Source organism: Otolemur garnettii, unplaced genomic scaffold, assembly GCF_000181295.1.
Source record: "Otolemur garnettii isolate 467f Iridium unplaced genomic scaffold, OtoGar3 scaffold00025, whole genome shotgun sequence".
Taxonomy (NCBI): Eukaryota; Metazoa; Chordata; class Mammalia; order Primates; family Galagidae; genus Otolemur; species Otolemur garnettii.
Genome location: NW_003852420.1, coordinates 4772092 through 4793122, shown reverse-complemented (window position 1 = coordinate 4793122; position 21031 = coordinate 4772092). Strand labels below are relative to the sequence as shown.

At 41.4% G+C, this 21031-nt stretch overlaps 1 non-coding gene across 1 annotated transcript; it reads right to left on the bottom strand.

The window, feature by feature from the left end:
* Positions 1 to 5666: 5666 nt before the first annotated feature.
* Positions 5667 to 5773, bottom strand: LOC111724717. Its single transcript, XR_002772961.1, has one exon. It is a non-coding gene; the product is annotated as a U6 spliceosomal RNA (small nuclear RNA).
* Positions 5774 to 21031: the final 15258 nt, after the last annotated feature.

The window sequence follows — 21031 nt, the reverse complement described above, 5'->3', positions numbered from 1 at the left end:
ATGGCTTCAACACTGACCTTTCTGCAAGAGGGAGGATCCCATGTCATCTTTATCTTTTATACCTTGTTGAGTTTCCATCTCGTGTTCCCTGTTGCCTATCGGGCCCTTTCTTTTGGCTGCACTTGTACTGCATACAGAAGAAGTGGTGTCTGGGAAAGGAGAGGCCTAGTCTGCAACCCACTAATGATATAGTTCATAACTTGGGGCTTCTCAGAGCTTCCAATGCTCCTGGAAGAGACATGTCGGTGAACAAAACCAAGCAATCAGGCAGATACAGGGTACCGGTTAACAATCTTCAATGCCAGGGCCCTATTGCCATATTGAAATAAAAACTGGCAAAAACACATACACCTTTGATTACGAATATACAGGTGCATAAGTTTAATTAAAGCAGAAATTTCAAGCTCTTCCTTAGAAATGATGTTTTACAGAGTCTGGGCTATTTTCCAGAAATTCATTTGTCATTCAAACATTCTAAGGGATTCTGGCAAAGATCCATCCAAACCTCTGTCCAGATGAAACTCACCCTGCTTCTCAAGAGATGAAAAACTCTGAGGTGGAAGATTCAGGCCTCAGCTACATTCCATACACAGGAGGGGAAAGGGACACCTCCTTAACTGTGACAGCAGGGAGAGACAACGTGGAGGACAGATTGTGATAGTGGCTCTAACTGAGTAATTCTCCTTTTATCAGTGCCCTTGTAGCACCGTCCTGTTCTGATACCAGGCTTGCCCAAGTGACTTGCACTGGCCAATGGAACATCTTTATATAAATATTATATATTGTAGAATATTATATCATGATCCTAATATGTCTGTGTATTTGCATGTGTGTGTATGTGTATATGTGTATACATATACTTGCATTCATACATATGTTGTGGCCTGACAGTTAAGTTCGTGAACTCAGCCTAGAAAAAGTGCTACACACCTCATTGCTGAATGTCACCACTGTGGTCCCATTAGAAGTGCTCCCCTTGGGCAGCTGTGCACCAATGCCAGTGCCTAGTCCACTCTTCAAAGCGATTTTGGAACTCTTTCTGGAATGGCCATCAGATCTGTCATTGTATTACCTGTGATGCCCTGAATGTCATTAAAATGTCTTCCTTTCAATACTTCCTTAGTCTTTGGGTAAAGAAAAAAGTCATTAGGTGTCAGATTGGGTGAGTAGGGAGCGTGTTCTGATATATTGACTGGTTTATTGGCTAAAATCTCCCTCACAGATAGTGCCATTTAAGGGTAACGCTAAGTCTTTCTCACACCCTTTTCCGCACTTCCAAATAGCAAACTTGGTTAAGCATTTGTCAAGTTGGTACAAATTCATAATGAAAAATCCCTCTGATATATAAAATGATTAGCAACATCATTTTGACTCTTGATTTGGACTGATGGAACATTTCTCATTATGGAAGTGGCTGACTTTCACTGTGCAGTTCGACACTTTGTTTCAGGGTCGTATTGGCACAGCCTTGTTTCATCACCAGTGATAACACAGCCCAAACATTGCCATGCCTCTTCACAAACTCCATCTCTCCTTTGCTTTTGTTCATCAGTGAGCTTTTTTGGGACCATTTTTGCACACATCTTTCCCATACCAAGTTTTTAGTTAAGATTTTCCTAATATTATCTCTTTCCAGGGTTACTTGGTCTACTATGCTTCTCACAGTCAGCTGATGATTTTGATACACAATTCGACATATTTTTGCAATGTTTTCTTCAGTTCTGTTCATTACTGGCTTCCCAGACCTCTCTTCATCAGTGATGCTTTCTCTCCCCTCAGAAAAACATTTCATCCATTTGTAAACTGCCATTTTCTTCATGGCATTATTACCATAAACTTGGACTAACATGTCTCTGATTTGCTTCCACTCTTGCCAAGTTTAACAAGAAATCTAGTTTTGTTCATTGCTCTAAAGCAAGTTCTGACATTCTCTTGACAGCACACAAAAACACACAACAATAATGAATGCCATTCAGCAAGACACCACCATATGTCAACACGAACGCAGCTGTGAGACACTGATATATCAACGTTGTGAAGCCTCACAGAGCTATTTGTACAGTGGTCCTGTTGTAAGCACATGGTGGCAAGTTCACGATCTTAATGATCAGACCTGGTAAACGCACACACAACATGCTGTGAGGAAAGTGTTAAGATCCTTCTGAACAGGGTCAGCTCCTGTGTCTCAGTGAGTAGGGCACTGGCCCCATATAGTGAAGGTGGTGGGTTCAAACCCAGCCCAACCAAACTGCAACAAAAAATATCCGAATGTTGTGATGGGTTGGGAGGCTGCAGCAGGAGAATCACCTAAGCCCAAGAGCTGGAGGTTGCTGTGAGCTGTGACACTACAGCTCTCTACGGCGGGTGACAAAGTGAGACTCTGTCACTAATAAAAAAGGGAAAAAAAGATCATTCTGCACAAGGACGATTGTGGATAAACAGTAGTAGTTCGTCTGCTGTTGAGTTTCTTTAGTTACATAGTACTAGCCCAATCTATCCATTAAACCAATCCTCCATCAAGCCATCCATCCTTAAATACTCTCTAAGTAATAACTACATGCCAGTCTTTAGTATGGACCCTAATAAACCATTTGTGCCCTTCTCATCCTTTACTGAATCACTTTAACTCTGATACGATATGTTGAGGTATTACAATAACTGAATCTGAACTATTGAGATGTACTGTATAAATCGAGTTTCATTTCATGTCATTGTGGTACCTGGTACTAGTTTTTCAGCAGATCTAGACTCTTCTTGCTTTGGTGGGTTAGCACCTACCCACTTCAGTCCAATCCTTTGGTTGATTCATGTTTCTCTTGACCACACCCTCCTAGCCCTCCTTCAACTGCTAACTGATGGGATGACATGTCTAGAAGCTCATGCAAGTTTTGAGGCTCTGTTTTTTTATTAGGCATGCCATCCAACTTTATAACACTTCATATTTTTATGACCCTACCACATCCTACCCCTCATTCACACCCTCATTCCACATATAATAGGCTGCTGTCCATTCTTTAGGAGAAATATACACAAGTACACATGCATAGACACCCTCTTTATTCATACACTTTCATTTACACGTGTCTGTATACACACACACACACACACACACACACACATATAATGCTGAGCTAGGACCCAGTCAAAAAGTAAGTCAAAAGGTTAAATATAAGAAAACCTCAGGGTACAGGGTGACTGCCTGAGGGGTATTGTAGAAGAGGAACAGAATGACAAAAAGACTGTACAGACTTATTGCCAAGCTCACCCTCAGGCTGGCACCCTGTGAGCAGACACTGAGCTAAGTGCTTGTGTGTGCCGTCTTCCTCTTTCTGCCCAGATCGACCCTTCACATCTTCTCCTCCTGCTCTGCACCACACTGAGGGAGGCTGACCCACACAGGCTTTGCCATTCAGTGAGATTCTCATGTAATTTATTTGGGGGATGATCCCAGGAGGTGCCAACAGAGGACTGGGGAAGTGAGACAGGGAAGGGAATGAATCCAAGCTCTGATGTATTACCAGGCAAATTCTCAGTGTGGGCAGCTGTTGCTGCACTCTGCTGGCACTCTGAGACACCAGGCAGGGCTAACTCCTGCCAGTTACTGGGCTGGCGATGGGCATGTCAGCTCTCCAGCATGTTTGCTATGCCCAAGAGACAGGTATACTGGCTCCATAGGAAAAAAGCCCCAGGCCAAATACCTTAAGAGCAAAAAAGTTTTTCATGTTTACCTGTGTGCAGGGCTGCTGCTTAGATGGGGCAATGGGTGGCACCAGTGAGATACACAGAGGGTGGGTGGAAGAGTGAGGTCCAGGGCTGAGTTCTCAGACTGTTTACCTGCCCTGCCCCACCCTTCCCTTGCCCGCTTTGGCTGCATCCGTGGGGAAGTCCACAGCTTGTGTCGACACTTCCCTCCCTGGATTCCATCACTGCTCTATGACTTTGCCCCTGCCGCTGGAGCAAGATACTGCTCTGAAATGTCAGAAGCTCTGGGACACTGCAGGAACCCCCTCTTGCTTTTCATAAACCACGCTTTATACTAAACAGTCCTCTATTCTTCATTAAAAGCTACCCTTTGTTTCCTGTCTGATATAAGCTATATTTCTGTATTTGAGCAGTCTTGTTAATACCTTACAACTACCCAATTGTTAATATTTTTCTTCTTTTGCAGATGCAAAAATCTAAGTCACCTAAGGCCATGCAGCTAGGATGGAAATGGCTCAAAACTGAAACCTGAATTTGTTGTTTACATGTCCACGTTTTAAGTCCACATAATGCAGCCTTTGATAAATAAAAACTGTTATTACTACTGCATTTCTAGCTCAGCACTAAACCCTAAGATTCCTTGTCCATCAGTTGAACAGTCACCTAAGAGCCTTGGGCTGTTTGATGCATAGGAGTGCAGAGCAGCCTGTGGCCAGGCAGTCCCAACTGGCCAGGTGAGGCCTGGATAGATGGTCCCCCCAGTCCTCCCAACCAGGCCACTACTGAAAATCTGAAAGAGACAAAATGCCTGTGGAATTCCACGAGAGAGACCACATGCTGCCTGGGGAAAGCTTGTCCACACCGCAGCACCCATCCAGAGATGCGCAAAGCAAGAGAAGCTTCAGGAATGGTGAACAAAGCACAAAACGGGGAGTGGCTCGGCCTCATTACAGAATAAAATAGAGGTCTCCCACCTCTTGTTTTCCTATTCATGACTCCAGCACAAGATGAGTATTAAAAACAGATGCTGAGAAATAAACTCTCCATATCTATTCTCAAGATTTCCACAGAGAAATATCTGAAAGGGAAAAATTAACAAGAGGACTTTTTCTGTGAGGGGCAGTGCCTGGGTGTCGTGTTTTCTGCCATTAACCTTTCTGTTGGCAAACAGCGCTCACATCAGAGCCCATTCTCCAGGCCCCTTAAGTAGGCCCAGTAGGGCTTGCGAGATGCAGCCTCCAGCCAGGGTTCCCCCTCCATGTGACCACAAGGTTCCTGCTGGGGTCTGTGAACAGAGGTCTACAGAGTACCCTCTGCCTCCCTTTGTCCCACTGGCTCCAGCCTGCAGCAGCTGATCTGGTTATTGGCTCCTGAATAGAATTTTTAGGTGGCCAGAGTGACCATAAGGACCTGAGAAGCCAGGAGGGCTGAAAGCCAGGAAGAACAGCACATCAGCTATTAACCCCTAATCCCGCCCATAATCCCTGCTTTTGGGTTGGGGGTGCTTGAAGATACCTGAACTAAGGCAGAGAGGAGCCTGGCTGAGTTCGGTGGCCCACCATTTGCGTATTTGCTGTCACTGACACAATTATCTCATTTGGTAGAATGGGCATGTTAAAAAGAAAGGCGGAGAGGCATGTCAAGAGTAGATTTGGGGCAAACCCCGACTGCATTTAAGATTTAATTAAAATTGCCTTAGATTTCTCAGCTTTCCCCCCCTCCCTGCCCAATTCTTAAAACCATGTACACTTTAATGGAAATTTAATCTGCATGGCTCTGATTTGTTTACCTGACCCAAAGGCTGTTTTGTAAGAACAACTTCCCACACTGTCTAGATTTGCATAACTTTCTCTTGGGCTATACTTCTTAGAAATAAAAATGGATGTTGAGCCTGACTTTAATAGGTTTGTTTCTTCTGAGACTTATGGAAGGACAGTGGATCAAAGGACTGTAAAATTTTTTTTTTAAATATGGAACACATCACAAATTTGCGTGTCATCCTTAAATAGGGGCCATGCAAATCTTCTCTGTATCATTCCAATTTTAGTATACATGCTGCCAAAGCAAGCACAGGACTGTAAATTTTAATTAAAGTTTCTTAGCTTTGAGCAGATACACAATGCTACTAGCTAGTAGTAAGTAGTCAGGCTCTGTTTAGAGCCAATTTTGAGTATCTATTCAAGATCTTATTTTACTGGAGAACAAATTGGTGTTTTAGCAGGATATAACACTGAATTGGAAGCAGATAAAATAGCCAATTTACATTCTGTACAAAATCCCAACCCAGAAAGAAACATAGAATTAAATACATTTGCCACATTTGACCACCCATCTCCAGAAGGTCCTGTTGAATAGTGAAAGATTTGCATAAATTTAAATTAGATTTCACACAATCTGTAAAATGACAAAGTATTAGAGGGATTAATCTAATTAAACAAGATTGGGAGAATGCCTCAAAGAGATCCATAGTGCAGATATCGTCCAGTAGGACCACAGTGAAGCTTTCCAGAACCTATTCTGTCCCTCTCCTCAGCTCTCAGGGCTCCCATTACCCTCGGCACACTTGTGTATGCAGTGACATCTAGTGTCAAAGAAAATAAAACCAGTTCCAAGGACACTTTCCTCACCTGAGAAGCACCAGAACATGACCCGGAAGCTCTGTCACCGTAGGATTGCACACAGTACTCTCTGTTGTGAAACAAATAGACCAGGTTCTATACCAAATATGCTAATGGAGAGTAATAAAAAGTAGCAACATGGCTCAGCAAACCTCCCTGGAGTCAGAATCCAGGCAGGTAATTATAATAGATTTCATTTTGTTTTGTTTGTCCACAGTGAAAACTGGTGTTCACACAATTCCACAGAGTCAGTGTGGAATGTCCTGAAGGACCACTGGCATCTTCCAAGGAAAGAATGTGCTATGATTAATAGAAGATGTTGCCCAAAATGCACATTCAAAAAGGTTAGAAAATGTGTATATACAAGTTACACAGGCAAGACAAAGATTTAACCAAATATCAAATTACCCTTGATCTACATGAAATTCAATCAGATAACTGGAGAAAGCCATGATAGAATATTTTTCTTTCAATTTTGTCTGATTTTAGGACTTTAAGCAACAATTTTCTCCATATAACAAGAACTTGGGGTCTTGTCTTGGTAGTGGTAGAAGATAAAATAATAATATCCTGTGGTCTCTCCTCTCCTCTCCTCTCCTCTCTCTCTCTTTCTTTTCTATATCTCTCTCTTCTCTCTTTCAGATTTCTTCTTTCTTTCTTTTTATCTCTCTCTCTCCCCCTCCTCCTCTCTACTGTTGTTATACTTGTCATTTCTATATTTAGGTTTCTCTTTCTTTGCCTCCATGGAAAAATAAATCTTTAAACAAATAAGCTAATTTAAGCAAATTACCCTTAAAGTTGTATTTTTAAAATAGTAGCTATGCAGCACAGCTGGGACCTGATGAAAGCATTCTAGGTTTTTCTGAACTATTGATTGTGAATTAAATAAATGCTTGTTGACTGAGTAATCAATCACTGACACAGCAAGGGAGCTTGCATTGAAAGGATTCCCATAGTAAATCCAATAGCCAAGTTGAGTAAAGAGAATAACCGACTTATAATTTACCTTGTGATAATGTAGGATCTACATATATACAGAGGATGTCAAAAATGCATACACATTTTAAGCGATGTTATCCATGTATTACTTTTGGAAGCTGAGCTGAACGAGCTGTTACTGATCAAGTGTTCTCAGACATGCTACACACGTCCGTATCACCTGCAAGTCCCACACGGGTTGGGCAGGTAGGTAGGAGGAAGTTGGGGTTGCTCCAGAGTGCCCTCACATCGGGCTTTGGGGTTGAATTTATAGTTTTTGGTTCTGATAAACAAGTGCCTTTCACTTCAAATACCTTTGCAAAATGCTCATTTAGAGATTTCCATAGAAAATGATCTCCCTTCCTACTGCCCTTTCTTACCTTTCATGAGCTCACTGGTTAGTTTGCTCCCATCACCAACGGTAAGCCTTTCACAGATCCATGCAGTGTGAATTCCAAATATTGCAGGTAAAGACCCAAAGAATGCAGCCTAGTAATTCTTCATCTGCAGACTCATTTGCTTGCTCGTCCCCACTCTAGGTTCTCATATGGACTTTTTCTTTCCTTTATTTTGAAGACACATGCTTAGATAGATGATAGTAGGCCATGGACTCCACTCCAGAAGTGTATCCCTTCAACAAGGAAGGGCTTCCAAAGTTGGTTCAATCATGCACTTGCCCTCCTCAAACATTCTTTCTAGTTCCTCTATCAGAATTTCACACACACACACACACACACACACGCCCCGCCCTCTTCTGCAATTTGACTCCTCTCCATCAGCATTCTGTACTCCACACCAAAATCCACCTTGCCCTTAAGTTATTCATCAGACTGTTTGCCCTGCAACCATCCAGTTTTACATCTCTACACCTGGCTTCATCTTAACTTGCAACTGGGTTTTTTTTGGTCCCCTTTGCAAATCTTTTTGTATAACAAAACCACTCACCCCAAGTGACACTTTTGCCACGCAGCATCATTTTCAGTGGCTCTTCGTCGTCCCCAGCAAGTTCACTCTCTTCTCCCTCTTGGGTCACTCCTTCTCTGACTCCTTCGCTCTTTCCTCCACCTCTGACGTCAGAGTTCCCCAAAGCTCTGTCTCTGGTTTCTTCTCTCCCTCCCCTGCTCTTGTCTCTTTTAAATACCCACATTTTCATTTCCTGCCCAAACCTCTCTCACCCCCACCAGATTCTTCAACTCTCTGCCGAGCATCTCCACTCAGAAGCTGAATGACATTTCAAGCTTCATATGTCCAGTATCGGACTCCCCATCCTCACTCCCACCTTCATCTTCCCCAGTTCCCCTGTCCGTCTTACCTGAGGGTCACTTCATCTTTCCCATTATGATAGCCAAAATCTTGGAGAATAAATACCCTCTTTCCCACTCCCACCACATCCAATCTGCAAGCAAACCGCAGCACCTCCTACTTCAAAATATTCAGTAGTATCTTCTCATGACCTCTGCTGCTACCTATGTGGCTTAGAACCCAACTTTCTCACCTGGATCATTGTAATAAGCTTCTAAGTGGTTTCTATACTTTTCTCCTTATTCCTCTTAAGTCTAGCCTTAGCCTATCAGAGTGGCCCATTTAACACATGTGTTCAGACATTTAACAGTCCAGGGCTATTTTTTTCATTTCACTCAGAATAAAACCCCAAATATCCTTGGAGCTCAGGGCCCCATGTGGCCTGGCCCATGTTCAGTTCTCTGCCCTCCTCTCTCCTCTACTCCCTGAGTCTGCCAGTCTGGGCACCTTGCTCTTGGCAGCTATGCCAGGCACTGTCCCACCTCAGGACTTTCACACCAGCTCGTCTCTTAATCTAGAATATGTTCCCCACAAATAGCCATTTGACTAACTTCTTCACCTCTGTGTCTTTGCTCAAATAAAATATCTCTTCTCTGTAAGGCTTGCTTCTCCATGTGGCTCAGCTTGGTTTCCTCACAGCATGGCAGTTTTCGGGGTAGTGATTATTCCCTGGCAGCTCAGTCTCCCCTACAGGTGACAGCTTTGGGAGCAGAAGCAGTGCCCATCTCCTGACCTCCCTCTAGACTCCCTACTTCCTCTGACCTTCCTCTAGACTCAAAGCATCATGGGCACCACACTGAATTGGTCACAGGTCAATCATGTAACATACTATTTTGGGGCTTCATGCACACTTGAGTAGACAGTGCTACTTCATTCCTTTTTACTATCTATACTATGGTTGTTCCAATTTATCTGTTGATGAACAGATTGGTGGTTGTCAGGGGACTGGGGATGGGGAGAGGGGATAGGGCGTGATTGTTTATTGGGTAGGGAGTTTCCTCTTGCAGATGAAGAAACTATTTTGAAACTGAAGAGAGTGAGTGGCCACTCAATATTGTGAATGTTCTGAATACCACCAAATTATTTACTTTTAAGTGTTCAATTTATGCTACATGAATTTCACCAAAATATAAAGAAAGTCAGTCACGAGTCGGCCCAGATAGAAGGAAAGAGGACAGTATACAGTATGAGTACAAGGAGGTGGGGCTATCTTGAAGGTGATCTTTGGAAACCAGCCACCACACACACTCTTGGCTATAAGTCCATCGAGTCCAGGGAACTCTGCCTGTCTGTGGAACGGATGCATTCTGCATCTCTATTTTAGTTCATGTCCTATCAGCTTCTCTCACAACATTAAAAACATGAGAACATAAGATATCCTATCATCACTACCATAAAATTAAACTTACACTTAGTAGGTACTAGTTAAGGACTTAGTAAATAACTTTTAGTCAATGTCTTTGACGGGTCCTGTTTCAAAAGATCTTTCTGAGCTGATTGTTCAAAACTCCAGAAGTTACTTTTTTAGGAATATATCTGGAAGAAGTCATTACAATTCTGTTGCAGGCAGTTCACCAACAAGACAACTGAGCATTGTAGTCAGAGAAACCTTGACTCACAAAACTATGAGCCAGATACTGTTTTAAGCTTTTTATATATTATTTAATCCTCAGAACAACTCTGTGAAGATGTTACTGCTGCTATACTCACTTCATAGAAGAAGAAATTAAGCATAGAAAAGTTAGATAACTTGCCTAAGTTATCCAACTACTAGTAAAAGTTCTAGGATTCAAACCCAGACAAGATGGTTCTACAGTCCATGATCATATCTGCTTTGCTATTGTTTTTAATGGGTAACTTAAACTCTCTAACCCTTATTTCCTTCATTAGCCAAAAGATAACAATTGTGCCTACTTCTAGTGTTGTTTTGAGTTTTAAATGAGGTTATGTGTTGAGGAATGTTTCATGAATGTTAAAACCATATATAACTCCTGCAGTAATACATGGCTCTATTTCTTCTATTTGTTCGAGCATATGAATTGTGTACTTTTCAATATACTAGATGGAATAAGATTGGATTATTGGTCTCAAAAAGCATACTGTGTATTCAAAGGATAGATAATTGAATGACTAATTATACTACAGAGTGATGAACTTTCTACAGGAAAGATATGGGAGAAAGGTTTGGGGGTGTGGGCCCAACTTCATTCTTGAACCTAGGCAGAAGTTTTAGAGTAAGTGCCTTCGGCACCTTGGTTATGGAGTGCAGAAGCCTCAGTGCCAACAACTGCAGTTAAACTTTGTGTAAGTTAAACTCTATGTAAATTTTATGCCACATGGGCCATGTTTAGAAGCTCAGAATTGTTATCTCAAAACCACTCAAGTTGAGGTAGCAGTCTCCCTGCCCATAGCACAATTAAACTTGAACTTGGTGAGGAACTACACAAAGCCAATAAAAGCAAAAGGCCTTGGAAAGACAGGGATGCCATCTTTAATGGACAATTTTAACATTCTGGTTAACTTCATTAAAAATGAGAGTATTTTTCTTTAATAACTTGGCATTTGAGATACTGAGAGCAGAAACTGTTTCAATCAAAAATAATTGAAAGCATTATATTTTTTAAGTATCTTTAGTTCAGTGACTATTGTAAACCTCAAATTTCCTGTGCACTTTTAATACTCTTTCAAATTTTTGTAGAAGGAAAGGTAGAAAGTTGCCGCCCAGCTTGTATCACCCCTAATACTTCATTGGTCCCAGTGCTCCAAATGGTAAATGTACATACCATGTTTTCCACAGTGAGGAATAGTGTCTCGTGGGATGGATGATTTGTCTGAAGGGAATTTGAAACTTCTATTTATGTATTTAATAATGTCTTTCTCTGGTGGAAGGGGAAGGTAAGATCAGGTTGCCATTAGGTAGGACTTTATCGCATAATACGCACATACTTTCTTGCAATGCACACTTCTATTTGTGCTTGAGATTTAAACAGACCAAGTATTATGTTGGATATGGTATGATAGAGTGTGTCTCCCCACAGCAGGAAGCGAGAGTGAGGCTTGGATGGAAGAAGTTTATTACACAGGTTGCTGTAATTTGGATATTTTTCCCTTTGAAATTCCGTGCTGAAATTTGCTTCCCAGTTTTGGAGGTAAAGCCTAATCAATATTTAAATATATGATTTGGTTTGGTTTGAGGTGATTGAGTCTTAAGGGCAGATGCCTTGCAAATAGATTAAAGTCTTTCCTCTGAGGTGAGACCCCATTCTATTAGTTCCTGCTAGTTCTGTTCAAAGAACCCGGACCACCTCCTTCGCTCTCTTGTGTCCACTCTCAAAGGCCCTCTGCACATAATGGGTTCCATTTGCCTTCTGTGAGTGGAAGCAGCCTGAGCCTGTGCCAGAAGCACATGTTGGTTCCGTGCTTTTTGTACAGCCTACAGGAGTATGAGCCAGATAAACCTCTTTCTTTATAAATTACCCAGCTTCCAATATTTCTTTGTAGCAAAAAAAAAAACACACTAAGACACAGGTTCCAGAGAGGAGGCCACAAACATGCTATGCAGGGCCACAGGGGGAAGCACCAGTGAGGTCAGAATGCAGAAGACAGGAGCTGGGGGAAGTCTAGGCCAGAATGTTTATTGGGGTTTCTATGAGAGAGGCAAGGCAGAACAGGGTGAACAGTTTAGGAGTGGCAGGATCGGATTAGGTTGGTGGGCTTCCGGTCTCTAGTTGGCTGGGACCTGCTCCTGGGATGATTTAAGGTAGGAACAATATTGGCCCTGTGTGTAAGAGTTAGGTAGGCGTGGTATGGGGCTCTAAACTCAGGATTGCCTGGTTTGCCTGGGTTGCTCTTGGCCTAGCCTTTTGCTTCCTATAAAAATTGACAAGCTCAGAGAAGGGCAGTTTCTCTGGGAAGGGCAGTGTCTCCCTAGTCAGAGAGGCTACACAGGACAGAACATAAAGAATACAGAAAATAAATTTTTTTATTTAAAAAAATTAAAATTAATAAAACAAATAAAATTAATAAAAACAAATTGAAAAATTTTTTAAAGTAAAGAAGAAAATAGAGAAAATATAGTTAATATTAGCCCTGTGATAGATTAATGCTACATAAAAACAATCTAAAAAATCCAGACAGAAAAGTATGTGTTTCACATTCATCATTATAATTTATGCTTTTTCTATTTGACAGAAAAGAATGAGGCAGTTTGATTTTTTGCTTTCCACTGATTGCTTTATCTTTTAATGGCTTTTAGGAAGAACAAAGGAAAGGTTTCAGTTGTTTCCTTTGAGACTTTTAGAAACAGGGTCATCTACTGTACTGGGCAGAGCCAAGAAATAAAACTGAGTGGAATGGAAAAGAATGAGATGCTACACAAACTCACAAACAAATTAAGCTGATTTTTTTAGTGAGGCTCAGTTATAGGAGTAGGAGGGGAAAGAGAGGTCATTTTCTACCCACTGATGTTCTCTTCCCATTGGAGTGATATTTATGGAGGAAGGAGTCTTTATAAAGAGGAACAGTAAAGCTAGACTATGGTATAAGTTTCAGAGTTTTGGGGAACTAAAGATTATTGAAATATAAAAATATAGAAGAAAACAAAACAATATATTTAAAGCATATTGTCCCTGTATTGCTAGAAATGTTTTGAAAGAGTTAAATGAGGAGAAAAGAAACACCTCTGTCAACAAAAATTGAAATAGTTCCGAAATACATTTTAGAAATAATGTATTTATTCTAATACATATATGTAAAGTATTTATAAGATGAATGGTTTATTAGTAGTTTGTCTTTGGTTTCTTGTATTCTCTTGTGATCCATCATTTAAAAAGAAAAAAAAAAAAAGGCCAGATGCGTTGGCTCACCCATGTAATTCTAGCACTCTAGGAGGCCAAGGAGGGTGAATTGCTTGAGTTCAGGAGGTTGAGACCAGCCTGAACAAGAGCAAGACCTAGTCTCTAAAAAATAGCCGGGCATTGTAGCAGGCACCTGTAGTCCCAGCTACTCAGGAGGCAGAGGCAAGAGAATGGCTTTAGCCAAGGAGTTTGAGGTTGCTGTGAGCTATGACACCACGGCACTGTACTGGGGACAAGAATGTGAGTCTCTGTTTCCAAAAAAAAAAAAAAAAAAAAAAAAAAAAAATTCTGTAAGTTGATGAATATTAGAAAATGGTCCAGATAAGCACAATTCGTAGGTGAGTTTCCTGCAGATGAAACCACCATCCCCAAATGAAGACGGTTTGAACTCTTTCAGAGGTTTAGCCTTTATTTTTATACTATTCAGGTAGCCTAAGATTGTTATTAGCATTACTTTAATCTACTTTACCTTTTTAAAAAATCAATCTTATTTTTCTAAGGTGATGTGGCTTACGACACATTTCCTAGGCACTAGTTTACACAACTGCACCTGTTTAAGTCACCTTGTTTAATGGGATACATTTTGGAATCTTGAAACAGATTATTTGGTGGGATTCCTAGAATGTTTGTTTCCCCTAAACATTTTCAACTTAATCCCTTAGAAGAAAAATATTTTTTACTATAAAATAACAAACATGACTGTAGTTTTACTTGATCTGCTGTGTTTGTGTTTAGACTTAATAAAATTGGTGTGGTGCTTTTTCAACCATCAAGTGAAAGAGGAGGAATAAAACTATTTCTCTAATAATAACAAAAAAAGCGTATATGAACAGAAACCCTAGTTTAGGAAATAATAATTCTGTTTGTATCATGGTTGGCTACTGAACTGAGGTTTCCAACTATGAAAATATGAAACCAAAGCCAAAGTCACATTGCAAGGGATGCTTGGGGCAGCTGCATTAAACATTCTAAACTTTCATGTGAAATAATTGGTTTAAAAGTTCTGTAGGCTGTACAACCCAATAGTAACCCTGGCCAAGTTCATATTATCAGAGCTTTCCTAGAGATGAATTAAGGCAGATGATGGACAGCATTGTATCTTGCTTCCTGCCTTATCATCCAAGTAAAAACTGGTAAATGAGTAGTAAGAGCAGTCTTGAAGGGTCGAGGAAGCTGCAGTGCACCAAAATGTTAACCAGAGGCTTTGAGGGATTCTAATCAGCATATTTAACTCATGTTTATGTATTTGAATATCTTTAATGGTAGCAAGTAGGATAGAAGTGATATTTTGTTAGCAATTATAGTCTATTTAGAGCCAAATCCAATGAATAAAAGGAACAGTTACAGTTATACATAATTGAGTTTATAAACGAGGGTGGCTTGATTTTTAGAACAAAATAGAGAATTTAATATAGCTGTCTAATTGTATTTTCCTCAAAAACTCTACTAAAAATACAGAAAATATATTTAATTCAAGGTCAAATCTCAAAAAGGAGAAGAAAATGTATTCCCTAGTGGTAATAACCTACCTAGCTGGCTAGCCACTACAGAATAAATTCACTCAGGGAAAAAAATATTCTGGAATGCCAGAGACATTAGCTAGTTGGAGAAAGTGCTTTGACTTTTAGGATAAGTGTAAAAATTATTTTTTTATTTTTTTAATTACATTATAAACACATAGATCATGTACACATTAAAACATTTATGGGGTACAATGTGCTGATTTCATATAGAATTAGGAACACTTACACCACACTGGTTAATATATACCTCATCTCATTTACTTAATTATTGTATTAAGACATTTATACTCTATACTAATAGATCAGACATGTGCATTATGAGACTTGCATTATCAGACTTGCATTATGCACCATAGGTGTGATCCCAGCATTCACCCTCCAGATGACATTGCAAACAGAGATGGTAAGCAACTTTAAATTCATGTCACTAGTCCCTGGCTGTAGAGTGTATCCAGACTAAAATGCTTGAAACAGAGTTTGAGATATTAAAATTATGAACAGTAAAACTCAGTCAGTATTTATAACGTTGAAGTACAAATTTATTCAATTCATAATATTTTAATGTATAAGATTATGTGTCAAAACATAGAGAAATGTAATGATGCTAAAAGGTAGCCTTGAAATGATGTCCTTGATTATAATATAATAAAATAGCAAACACTATAATGATGATAATAAAAGAACCTTAAAGTATTTCCTGATTTCCTTTGTAACAGGGAAAGGAGTCACAATTTCAAAAATGTCTTAAGCAGCAGTAACATTTTTGTCAAAGGGAACAGAGGCTCCAAGGAAAACTGTTTTGAAGAACAACCCTCATGTGCCTGTACTAACTGTTTAGTACAGTCATCTACTTTATGGTTACCTCTAACGGGTTCTTTCCGCATCTTCCTGTATTTATGACTTTGTCATTTTATGCAACTTTTGCTTTCTATTTCCAGGCTGAGGACTGTTCTGGCAGGATCTTCTGAATTCCCAATGTTCTACCCCCAAATAGCTCTGTTATTCCTGAAGACATTTATGCTATTCTGAGGGCACATTTCTATCAGATTTGTGGCCTTTACTTAGCATAAAATAACAGCCTTCAGTTGTTTTTAATCACCTGTGCTCTGCATCGAATTCAGCAAACCTAAAGAGGCAGTAAAAGTGTCAGACAGTGCTTGTTTTCTGAGATCCCCCAATTCCTCAGGTTTTGATTCAGATAAACATTACTCTAATGAAATGATTTTCAACTGGTGTGTGGAAGCACATTGGTGTGCCACGAGAGAATCTCGTGTGACACAAAAAAATTTTAAAGATCATTAAGTATCTTATGTTCAAATATATTCAAAGCACAGTAAGCATTTTGTTCGTTTGTTTGTTTGGTTGGTTGGTTCGTTGGGGTTTTTTGAAGTTTTTGGCTGGGGCTGGGTTTGAAGCTGCCACCTCCGGCGTATGGGGCTGGCTCCCTACTCCTTTGAGCCACAGGCGCTGCCCAGCATATTTGTTTTTTACTTTTATTTTTAATCAACAGAATTTAAACGTGCCACAGAGTATAACTGCTCTATGTGACAGAATGTCACTGCCTCTCAATTGTCACATAGTCTGTACTCAATAAGGGTTTTGTTCTAAACTCCAGCACAAAAAGGCAAAGGAGGGGGCTCTCCTGAAGGCTGTGAGAGGTGAGGAGATGGACAGCTGGTGGGGAACAGCTTTCACAACAATCTCCTGAATGGTGACGTCAGGAACCCCTCATCAGCCATGAACCTGGCCTTCAGTTTTACCAATGACCTTGACTGCCTTTGAAGGCTTTTTAAAAAAATTTATTTTGAAATATTTCAAACACATACAAAATTAATTACAAGACCACGGTACAATAATGTTTTGTATATCCACTATTCATATTGAAACATTATTAAAAACTTGGTACATTTATTTTATTTATGATCAAAAATATTTTAAATCAGTGTTCATTCATCTTGGCATTTCTATCCCATATATTTCATCAGGTAGGTCTAAAAATCACAATGAACTTTAAAAATATGCAGTCATCACTGCTAACAAATTACTAATTATTGTATTTCTTGGTATTATCCAATACTAAGAACATAATCACTTTTTCCTCATACACATAGTCTCAAAAATGTTATTTTGCAGTCTGTGTGATCCTATCAGGATCTAAACAGGGTCATTTAAACATTATATTTTTGTTTTTATTCACTCTTTATCTGGAGCAGTACCCACTAATTTTTTTATACTGCTGGTTCACAGATACTAGGTGTCTGAAATTCATGTAAATTCATGTCAGAGTTTGACATGCTATTGCCAGGTACTTTTTAACACACTTTGTAATTTTCTGCTTACTTCTTTATGGGTTGTCTAGCTGTTTCTCCACTTTCTATATGTATTTTCTATGAATATATTTCTCCCGTATTAGCTCCACAGGTTTAATTAGATTTGGGTCTAAGTTATTCTGCAAAAAACCTTTGTCTGCTATTGCCACGTGCTTCACCACCAGGCCAGTACATCAGCTGGCCCACGTGTAGTGGTGCTAAGTGGGTGAGCTCTTTGCTATTTGTTTCATACAGTTTCTAGGCAGCTTTTTACAGCTTCTTCTTTGGATTGAAACTATTAAGTACTTAAGATATAACTGTGTTTTCTTAATGTATCTTGTTTGCTTTACTTTTCACCAGGTGATCTTTGTTTTTCAATATATTCAATATTTTCCCTGTTGTGACAAGCCCTCCAGATGACTCTTCTACATATTAGAGTTTGAGATGCACAGACTGAACCACACCAAACGTAGGTGTCTGCATTCTGAATGTAGTTAGGGGTGACTCAGAAAAGGCACACCAAAGCACTCCTAGAAAATTAATTGACCACTTGGAAACTGATAACCAGAGTAATTCATCTGGAACCTCTCTGCTTGGGAGATTCCATGTTGAGGAGAGGCCTCCAAGGCTGATAGTCAATTGTTCTGTTATGCTCCATAGTCTCCAACTTTAACACTGAAAATCCTGTGTCCAAAGAAACCCCTAAGTTCCAGGCAATGTAAAGCAATTAGTCATTCTAGCCAACATGTGGCCAGTAGCCCAGTGAATCAGTACAAGGGACAAGAGCTCTTAGGGTTTCTGCTGCCTCACTGATGTCATGACACGGGCCTTGCAGAATGTCACTGTGGAGCTGAATTGCCAACTGCAAGTTTTAAAATGTGGTAATGGGGGGGCAGAGCCAAGATGGCAGACTGCAGCCAGCTTTTTACAGAAGCTCTGGTCCAGAAGGAGGCTGAAAGGACAGAAGTTTAGCAAACTAGCTGATGGTTTGGAGCAGAGCCAAGAGAGAAGATTGAAGAGCGCACTTCAACCTTCCTAAGGTGAGCTGCGACCCCAAAAATACAACCAAAAGGTACAAAATCCACCACCAAGCAGACGGGAGTCCCCTCCCCCCCAACAAGGGGTCGCAGTTTACTCCATGCAAACAAGCAAGCAGAGTTCAAATTCCTCCCACTCTATCCCATGGGAGAGACCCCCTAAAAGCTGGACCTCCTACCCCTGCCGGCGTGCCACAGCACCCTCCAGCCAGGCATAAAACTGTAAAACTGTATAAATCTGTATATATTCCCCACCTGCAACATTGAGCTCTGAGGAATCCCCACTCACCCACTCCGAGGTTTAGAGGTTTATTACCTATGAAATCCTGATTCTGGGGCATCTCCTTGAGAGAAGTGGAGGGGGAAAGGGCTGGTGCTGTTCTGTGCTGACTGTGGTGCAGACAGAAGGAGAGGAGAATCAGCTCAGGGGATGCCAGTGCAGCAACAGTGGCATCCTGAGCAGCAGGCTGACGCCATTCCAGCCCCATCCCTTTGGGCAAGCAGAGGTTCCAGACAGCAGCCACAGGCAGGGCACACATAACTTTCTTGGGTGGAGCGCCAGCCCTCAGGGGGCTAATGCAACTGAGACAAAGGCAGTGGGTGGGCAGAGGCTAGAATTGACAGCTGAGTGTAAAGCTGAATGCAACCTCTGATTTACAGAGAAATCCAGCTGGACAGAAGCCTAATTTAAACATGCAAGGCCACCTGCTGAACTCAGATTTCTGGCTGATTTTGCCAGGTAAACCCTGGGAGCAGTAGCTTATTGGACTGAATAGGGCCGCAGACCTGGGGGATTACGAGTGACAGGGTGCAAGGTGGGGAAGGAGGTATTAACCTTCCCAGACTAACACATTTGCCAGGTGGGTCCCTTTGCCCTCATGGAGCACTGGAACAACTTATATCTGAACTGTAAGCAGATCCCTTTATCTAGCACCTAGAGACATTTGAACTCTTCCACCTGAAACGGGTGCTGACTGGGACAACCAATTTGGACCCCTCAAACCTGGTAGACCACCCAAGGACTATTCATAGGGGCACCGCAAGTGTATGGTTGAGGGAAGGTTTGAACTATATAAAACTGTATATATTCCCCACCTGCAACATTGAACTCTGAGGAGTCTCCACCCACTCACTCCGAGGTCTGGAGGTACAGAGTCCAGATTTTTGGGCATCTCCTTGAGAGAAGTGGAGGGGAAAGGGCTGGTGCTGTTCTGTGCTGACTGTGGTGCGGGCGTGAGGAGAGGAGAATCAGCTCAGGGGACGCCAGTGTAGCAACGGTGGCATAGCGGCAAGCTGACACTATTCCAGCCCCATCCCTTTGGGCAAGCAGAGGTTCCAGACAGCAGCCACAGGCAGGGCATACATAACTTTCTTGGGTGGAGTGCCAGCCCTCAGGGAGCTAATGCAGCTGAGACAAAGGCAGTGGGCGGGCAGAGGCTAGAATTGACACCTGAGTGTAAAGCTGAAGGCAACCTCTGATTTACAGAGAAATCTAGCCAAACAGAAGCCTAATTTAAACATACAAGGCCCCCCTGCCGAACTCAGATTTCTGGCTGATTTTGACAGGTAAACCCCGGGAGCAGTGGCCTACTGGAGTGAATAGGGTCACGGACCTGGGGAACTACAAGTGACTGGGTGTAAGGTGGGGAAGGAGGTATTAACCTTCCCAGACTAACTCAGTTGCCAAGTGGGTCCCTTTGCCCTCACAGAGCGGGGCGGGCCCCAAAACTGCTTGCTACAGTTGCACGCCTCACGGGCAGCAGGCTCCTGCTCTGGGCAGGCCCAGAACCGCTCGCTAGTGCCGCAGGCATCCCGGAGGCAGAGGCGAAGCAATCCTCCATTCCAGGTAGACCCAAAACAGCCTACAAGAGACACACCCACCCCACGGGGGCCAGGGGAGGTGTTCCCCGCTACAGACTATGGGACCTGATCAAACTAAAGAGCTTCTGGACAGCCAAGAACACAGTAAGTAAGGCAAGCAGACAGCCATCAGAATGGGAGAAGATTTTCGCAGGTTATGTCTCCGACAAAGGTTTAATAACCAGAATCCATAGAGACCTTAAACGTATTAGCAAGAAGAAAACGAGTGATCCCATCTCAGGGTGGGCAAGGGACTTGAAGAGAAATTTCTCTAAAGAAGATCGGCGTACGGCCTATAGATATATGAAAAAATGCTCACCATCCTTAATCATCAGAGAAATGCAAATCAAAACTACTTTGAAATATCACCTAACTCCAGTAAAATTAGCCCATATCACAAAATCCCCAAACCAGAGATGCTGGCATGAATGTGGAGAAAAGGGAACACTCCTACACTGCTGGTGGGAATGTAAACTAATACTTTCCTTTTGGAAAGACATCTGGAGAACACTTAGAGAACTAAAAATAGACTTGCCATTTGACCCTGTAATTCCTTTATTAGGTATATTCCCAGATGACCAAAAATCACATTACAACAATGATATTTGTATCAGAATGTTTACTACAGCCCAATTCATAATTGCCAGTTCATGGAAGAATCCCAAGTGCCCATCGATCCATGAATAGATCCACAAACTGTGGTATATGTACACCATGGAATACTATGCAGCCGTTAAGAAGGATGGAGACTTTATGTCCTTCATGTTCACATGGATGGAGCTGGAGAATGTTCTTCTGAGCAAAGTATCACAAGAATGAAGAAAAAATATCCAATGTACACACCCC